The sequence below is a fragment of the Nelumbo lutea genome, chromosome 4, assembly GCF_056320005.1.
Source record: "Nelumbo lutea isolate HS-2025 chromosome 4, American lotus-T2T, whole genome shotgun sequence".
NCBI classification, from domain to species: Eukaryota; Viridiplantae; Streptophyta; class Magnoliopsida; order Proteales; family Nelumbonaceae; genus Nelumbo; species Nelumbo lutea.
The window spans coordinates 74,277,977-74,286,789 of NC_142687.1; positions in this window are offsets into that span (position 1 = coordinate 74,277,977).

Here is an 8,813-nt window from a genome sequence, read left to right on the forward strand (position 1 = left end):
GGGAAAACTCATATGATGAGTGGATGTGATCCTTTACAGAAAGGTGGTGGGGTTATGCAACTGAAACAATTGGCTCCGTGCACCCTATGTGATTTCCCACATTTCCAGAGACAACCCGTAGTCTCCGTCACTAAGAGAGGAGGAAAATCTCAGAGACGAATAAATGGAAATGGATCATAGATTAAAATCCATATCTATGAAATGAACATGAATCAAATTCGGTTGTGGACTGATGTTTGCTCTTTTATCAGAAAATGGCAAACGAATCTTTTGCAAAACTGCTTGATGACAACAAGTTGAAGGGCCCAAACTATGCTGACTGGTACAGGAACCTTATGCTGGTCCTAGCTTCTGAAAAGCTGGACAAAGTGGCAAAGAATCCTGCCCCGGAGCATCCGGGTGATAGGGCTTCTGAGGCCCGAAGGAGAGACTATCAAGAATGGGAGGAGAAAAACTCCCTTGCCCGGTGTTACATCATTGCCTCCTTAAACAACCCGATACAGAGGCAGTTCGATCAAATCGAACTTGCCAAAGACATATTGGGCAGTCTCAGGAATGTATGAAGAATAGAATCGTTCTACTCGACAAAAGGTCTTGAAACAGTTCATGACCTAACAAATGTCCAAGGGTCAACAAGTTCACGACCATTGTCTTTGGATGAAGGGATACATCAACGAACTGGAGGCTCTTGGATCCGGGCTGGACCTTGCAACCGAGATAGATGCTATCCTTAACTCTTTGCCTCTTTCCTTTAATCTGTTCATCATGAACTATAACATGAACAAGCTGAATGCCAGCTTACAAGAGCTCAGCAATATGTTGCAAAGAGCTGAAGAACTGATTAGAAAGGATGAGCCTGTAGCCATGCTTGTTGAAGCTGGCAAGACAGGCAAGAGAAAGAGGAAGGCAAAGAAGCCTCAGAAAAAAGCCGCTAAGAGCAAGAAGCAGAAGAAAGACAAAGCTTTGGATGCCTATCACTTCTGCAAGAAGACCGGCCACTGGAAAAGGAACTGTCCTTCCTACCTGGAATCCAAGAAAGGTAACTTCAAAACTTGTGTTATAGAAACCAATTTGTTGGTAGCTTCTGCATCCTGGTGTATTGACTCCGGGGCTTCAACTCATGTTTGTAACTCACTGCAGGGGTTCAAGGTAAGCAGAAGGCTGAGTGAAGGAGAAGTCACACTCTTCTTGGGGACTACTGCAACTCTTGCAGCCGCGGCCATAGGAACCGTGGAATTAATTTTTAGAGAAGGAACAATTGTACTAAAAGACTGTCTTTATGTGCAAAATTTAAGGAGAAATTTGATTTCTCTCTCAAAACTGTGTGCGGATGGTTATTCTGTCTTCTTTAGTAATACATTTACTATTAAAAGAAACAACAGATTCATCGCATATGGGGAACTGGAGAACGGTCTCTATGTTCTACATCCTTCTCTAGAAACTAACATAACCGAAACTACGTCGGCTGAAATCCCTAAGAAGAGAGTTCATGATACAGTTAATCCCACGTGTCTGTGGCATTATCGAGTTGGCCACATCGGTGTTCACCGAATCACAAGGTTGGTAAAGGATGGTCCTTTGGATTTTCTAACTATAGAAGATCTTCCCACTTGTGAGCCTTGCCTACAAGGCAAGATGACGAAACGGCCATTTAACGGTAAGCCTGAACTTGTTAGGACACGAAATCAAATGTGTATTTCATCACCTTCATGGATGATTTTTCACGATACGGTTATGTGTACCTAATGAGACACAAGTCTGAATCCTTTGAAAAGTTCAAAGAGTTTAGACAAGAGGTCGAGAAACAGTTAGGGAGAGAAATTAAGGCCCTTCGATCAGATCGAGGTGGCGAGTATCTCTCTGACGAATTCAATGACTACTTAAAGGACAATGGGATAGTATCACAATTAGCTCCTCCTGCTACACCACAACATAACGGTGTTTCGGAGAGGAGGAATAGGACCTTATTGGATATGGTCCGGTCACTTCTCATACACTCAGAGTTACCCACATCCTTTTGGGCTTACGCATTAGAGACTGCGATTTATGTGTTGAATCGGGTTCCAACCAAATCGGTTCCGAATACTCCATATGAACTTTGGACCAGAAATAAACCAAGTGTCAGACACTTGAAGATTTGGGGTTGTCCAGCACATGGAAGCTATGTTGGACATAAATTCCCAGAAGTGGGTGGAGGCCATGAGAGCAGAGAAGGACTCAATGGAGACCAATGGAGTCTGAACTCTAGTAGATCCGCCCTCCGGGGTAAAAGCAATCGGTTGCTAATGGATTTACAAGAGGAAGAAGGGCCCCGATGGTAAGGTTGAGACCTTCAAGGCTCATCTAGTGGTGAAAGGGTACACTTAGAAAGAGGGCATCGATTATGAGGAAACCTTTTCGCCTGTGGTCATGCTTAAATCCATTAGGATCCTGCTAGCTATAGCAGCATACCTTGATTATGAGATTTGGCAAATGGATGTCAAAACTGCATTCCTGAATGGAGATCTTACTGAAGATATCTATATGCAGCAGCCGCAAGGCTTAATTGCTGCAGGTCAGGAAAACATGGTATGTAAACTTAATAGATCCATTTATGGATTTAAGCAAGCTTCTAGAAGTTGGAACATCCGTTTTGACTCTACCGTCAAATCGTTTGACTTCGAGCAGAATCCGGATGAACCCTGTGTCTATAGGAAATACAGTGGAGATAAGGTTACATTCTTGGTTCTGTATGTAGATGACATTCTACTCATTGGGAATGATGTAGGTATGTTAACTACGGTGAAAGTATGGTTATCACAACAATTCTCCATGAAAGATCTTGGAGAAGCCTCCTATATACTAGGTCTTCGACTCTATAGAGATAGATCAAAGCGGATAATAGGATTATCCCAATCTACTTATATTGACAAAATAGTCAAGAGATATAGCATGGAAAACTCCAAGAAAGGAAATGTTCCTTTCAGGCACGGAGTCACTCTCTCAAAGAAGATGTCTCCCAAGACTTCTGAGGAGATTGATGGCATGAAAGACGTTCACTAGAAGAGAAGGCTGATCCAAATATGATTTGGATAAGCACCTCCTAATGGGATTAGGAGCTGATCCTTTTAAGTTAACAAAAAGAAGGAGGGGGCGGCAGCCTTGAGAGAAACCAAGAAACACATCAGATCCTCTTTAGTGCTGAAATCAAGAAAAGAGAATTCTGCACCCTGCGAATACTCTCTTGCCGCCTCCGTGCTCTTGCCGCCCTATTTGCCAGTTCGATCTCCAGCTGTGGGAGAAGTCAAGATTGGATCTTGACATTAGTTCTTTGAGAAAGGATTGAAAAGGAAGCTGTGCTCACGTTCCATCGTACTGTTTCTTGCGAAGGACAGAGTTCTTGGGGAAGAACACTACTGATTCTGCTCCATCCTGCACTGCACCATCTTCAGTGGGAGCAGTCTTTGGATCCTTCCTTGGGCATGAACACATTCATTGGGAGATATTACTTCTCCATATCAGGTATTATTCTCTCCCATTCCTTTGGTTCAGATCTGGTTCAGTTTAAGGTTCAAGATTGATCCTTGAAAATATGATTTTCTAAATAGGGAATGTGATTCCCAGTTGAAGGGAGAGAAAAACTGGGAATGTGATTCCGAGTTGAAATTTGCCCCTTATTCTTCAATCTTTGGGCGTCCATGGGATGGATCTCTCATCCTTTCAATGTGTTCACTCAGCCTTCCAAACTATTGCCTAGTTGGGCTTCCTTGTATGGCATGGGAACCAAACATTGATCTACATATCAACAACATGGGTTCAGCCCAGCCTTTGTTACAAGGCCTGGCCGAATACAATGTTATGGACAACGCACCCCCTGGAAACCATCTCATGGTCTCTATGGGCCCAACACTTACCCTAAGTGGTCCCTAGGCCAAGCCACCTTGAAACACCCAGGGACTGTGGGCAGATGCAAGATTAGCCCATCAGGTATTATCCTCAATGGTCTTACATTTAACCTCTCAGCCCATAATGATCATACACTGCCCAAAAGGAGAGGACCTCTCCCTCGGCTGCAAGGAACAATGTTGCACGCTCTGCATACAAGGATCCCAGGAATTAAAACCTTTTGCAAACCTTTTATAAACCATTAAATATATAATTTTATATCCCATATAAAATATATTTTGCAAAACAAATCTCAACGATTGAAATCAGCTGCCGGCAGTCTTGGTTTCCAACAGAGACATTGCATCCCCAAGCATTACCTTTGTCTGACAAAGGGGATGATCCCGTCACTATGATCACCCACTCAGATGAATTCTCAGACTGTCCCAACATACGCAAGTTTTGACCCCCACTAAGGATCTCACTGAGTGGTATATCAAAGATAGCCCAATCCGACACCTAGTGCAGTATCATAATCGAGTCTAGGGGTCGGGTGTAACTTTCCAGTTTTGCCCATCAATCTCCAAGGTCCAGGGCAATACTGGAAATCTGGTCCAGTTCAAAGATTCAATTAATCCCACACTGTATGTGCCTAGGTTCTCACCCTGGCAGTTGAGACAGGCCACCCCAACTGACTTCGTGGCACCACAGTGTCAGCCTTGTCAGGATAGGTCTCCCCAGATGGACCCACTGGCTGTGAACATTCTGAACTAACACGAGTCTCATTAATTGTCCAGTTTAAGGGTATTACACAGAAACATACCAAGGGAACATGAATCAAATATGCACTTTTATTCATTTACAATAAACTCATAAAATACATCATTTTGATTGAAGCTAAGGGCTTAAAAAACTGTCTAACACCATCCTCATGCTAATGATGGAAGGGCTTTAGAGAGTTCATCATATGAATCTCCCTATCACATGCACTCATATTAGCTAGAGGGAATGGTTAATAATGCTCTAGTTCTAATTTTAGGTCAAACCAAAGTGCCTCCCACTAACTTTCATAAAGCCTGATTTCGGTGGGCCTAAATTGGCTAGGGTTTCGCACGTGACCGCTTGATGAGGTGTGGGGCCCACCACTGAGGGAGGTCATCCAATGACAAAAAAGGACACCATGGCAATGATGTGCATTCAGCCATGGTGTGCGCAAGTGCCACTGTTGATTGAGCATGGGCCAAGAACTTATGGCCCATGTAAGTAGCACATCACACATCCATACATCTTATGCAGGATAAATTGATCCAATCAATTAATCATCTGTAAGGCCCATTTGAAGCCCATTTTCAATCCATAATATTAACCAATAATATTATCTAGGTATATGGGTCGAATGGTTCAGCCCATATAGATTTATGTGTTTAGTGGGCTTTTAGCAGTTTTAACTATTTAAAACTGGGCCTTTATAGGTTGGGCCGAATTAACCGTTTAATTAAATATCATTCCTTAGGCCCATTAGTGGGAAAATTAGGGCTGACTTTCAGCCTTGATTAAACATTAGATTCGGTCCAAACAGTTTGAACCAATCTTGGTTCGAATGGGTCTAGGGTTTGATTTTTAATTAAATCTCTAATTCAAGAAAATAATTTGAAATTAAATACTAATAAAAGAAAATCAAGAATCAGTCAAACAAGGCTGTTCACACAATCCATCCTGCAAAATAGAGGTTAGATCACAGTTTGGAGTTTCATAAACTACAAATCGCAGATTGTAATTCTCCCATCTGCGAAATCTCCTTCTCTGCACCGCCATCTTCGATCCAAAAATAAAAATAAATAGAAATCCTATTTCTTTTAATGATTACATCAGATTGAATACCTATACATTCAGTCTAAAAAAAAATACATACTAAATGTAACAAAATAATTCAAAAACTGCAAAATCGCAAGTTCCCTGCGCAAATCAAGATTTCGATCTCCTCTTGTATGAACCGCCCATAAATCAAGAAAATCATGAAGAACAGTTCTAAATAATAATCATATTTATATAAAATTAATTTCAAATTATTCGCCCATTAATTTTGGGAACAAATTTCCCAAAACCCATATCTGCGCAAATCGGGTAGAACACCTTTTGCCCATTTGTGCAGGTTCAGATCTAAAACAATTTGGTTCAAGATTTGAACCATGGCTACTAAAGGGATGAGAGATCCATCGTATGGATGCCCAAGAATGCGGAATATGGGTGGGGCAAATTTCAAAAATTTTTCTCTCCCTTCAACTAAGAATCGCATTCCCTATTTAGAAAATCATATTTTCAATGATCATTCTTGAACCATAAACAGAACCAGATCTAAACCAAAAGGTGTAGGAGGTGATTATACCTGATATGGAGAAATAGTATCCCCCAACGAAGGTGTTCACACCCAAGGAAGGATCCAAAGACTACTCCCACTGAAGATGGCACAGTGCATGATGGAGCAGAATCTACAGTGTTCTTCTCCAAGAACTCTATCCTTCGCAAGAATCAGTAGGATGGCATGCGAGCACACCTTCCTATCAATTCTTTCTCAAAGAACTTATGTCAACATCGAATCTTGACTTCTCCCACAACTGGAGATCGAACTAGCAAACAGGGGTGGCAAGAATAGGGAGGTGGCAAGAAAGAATTCTGCAGGGTTGCTTAATTCTTTCTTCTCTGTGATTTCAGCACTGAAGATGATCTGATTGTGTGTCATCTAAAGGCTTCCACCCCCTCCTTCTTTTGTTAACCTAAAGGATGAGCTCCTAATACATTTAGGAGCTGCTTATCCAAATCATATTTGGATCAGCCTTCCTTCAGGTGATAAGGATAAACCCTTATCTTATCTACAAATTAGATTAGCTTTCTCCTAATCTCATTAGGAGGTTTCAAGATCTGAATCACATTCAGATCTGGACTCTTTGAGTGGATAGGGTCAAGATCCTATCCTATCTGTTAATCTATCTCAAAATTCCCCCATAATTAACTAATTAAATAGCCTAGTTCGAAATGGGCTTTAGGCCCATTAAGCTTATGTGCTCACTTAACCTTCGTAACTGCTGCCCAGTTGGGCTTCCTTGTATGGCGTGGGACCCAAGCATTGATCTACACATCAGCCACATGGGTTCGGCCCAGCCTTTGTTACAAGGCCTGGCTAAATACATTGTTATGGACAGTGCACGCCCTTAAACCCATCAAATGGGCTCTATGGACCCAACACTTACCCTAAGTGGTCCCTGGGCCAAGCCACCTTGTAACACCCAGGGACTGTGGACAGATGCAAGATTAGCCCATCAGGTATTATCCTCAATGGTCTTACACTTGACCTCTTAGCCCATAATGATCATACACTTCCCGACAAGAGAGCATTTCTCCCTCGCTTGCAAGGAACAGTGTTGCACTCTCTACTTGTATGGATCTCGGGAATTAAAACCTTTTGCAAACCTTTTTAGAAACCATTATATATATACTTTTATATCTCATATAAAATATATTTTGCAAAACAAATCTCAACGATTGAAATCGATTGTCGGCAGTCTTGGTTTCCATTAGTGAGAGTGCATCCCCGATTATTACCGTTGTCCGACAAATGAGCCAATCCTGTCACTATGATCACCCACTCAGATGAATTCTCAAACTGTCCAAACATTCCCAGGTTTTGACCCCCACTAAGTATCTCACTGATTGATTCATCAAAGACAGCACAATCCGACACCTAGTGCAGTATCATAATCGAGTCTAGGGGTCAGGTGTAACTTTCCAGTTTTGCCCATCAATCTCCAAGGTCTAGGGCAATACTAGAAATCTGGTCCAGTTCAAAGATTCAATAAATCCTACACAGTATGTGCCTAGGGTCTCACCTTGGCAGCTGAGACAGGCCACCCCAACCAACTTGGTGGCACCATAGTGTCTGCCTTGTCAGGATAGGTCTCCTCAGACCGACCCACTAGCTGTGAACATTCTAAACTAACACGAGTCTCATTAACTGTCCAGTTTAAGGGTATTACACAGAAACATACCAAGGGAACATGAATCAAATATGCACTTTTATTCATTTACAATAAACTTATAAAGTACATCATTTTGATTGAAGTTAAGGGCATACAAAATTGTCTAACACCATCCTCATGCTAATGATGGACGGCCTTTAGAGAGTTCATCATATGAATCTCCCTATCACATGCACTCATGTTAGCTGGAGGGAATAGTTAATTATGCCCTCGTTCTAATTTTAGGTCAAACCAAAGTGGCTCCCACTGACTTTCATAAAGCCAGATTTCAGTGGGCCTAAATCGGCTAGGGTTCCGCATGTGACCTCTTGATGAAGTGTGGGGCCCACCACTGAGGGAGGTCATCCAATGACCAAAAGGGACACCATGTCAATGATGTGCGTTCAGTCATGGTGTGCGCAAGAGCCATTATTGATTGAGCATGGACCAAGCACTTATGGCCCATGTACGTAGCACATCACACATCCATACATCTTATGCAGGGATAAATTGATCCAATCAATTAATCATCTGTAAGGCCCATTTGAAGCCCATTTTAAATCCATAATATTAACCAATAATATTATCTAGGTATATTGGTCTAATGGTTCAGCCCATATAGCTTTATGTGTTAAGTTGGCTTTTAGCAGTTTTAACTATTTAAAACTGGGCCTTTATAGGTTGGCCCGAATTAACCGTTTAATTAAATATCAATCCTTAGGCCCATTAGGGGGAAAGTTAGGGCTGACTTTTAGCCCTGATTAAACCTTAGATTCGGTCCAAACAGTTTGAACCAATCTTGGTTCGAATGGGTCTAGGGTTTGATTTTTAATTAAATCTTTAATTCAAGAAAATAATCTGAAATTAAATACTGATAAAAGAAAATCAAGAATCAGTCAAACAGGGCTGTTCACACAATCCATCATGCAAAATAGA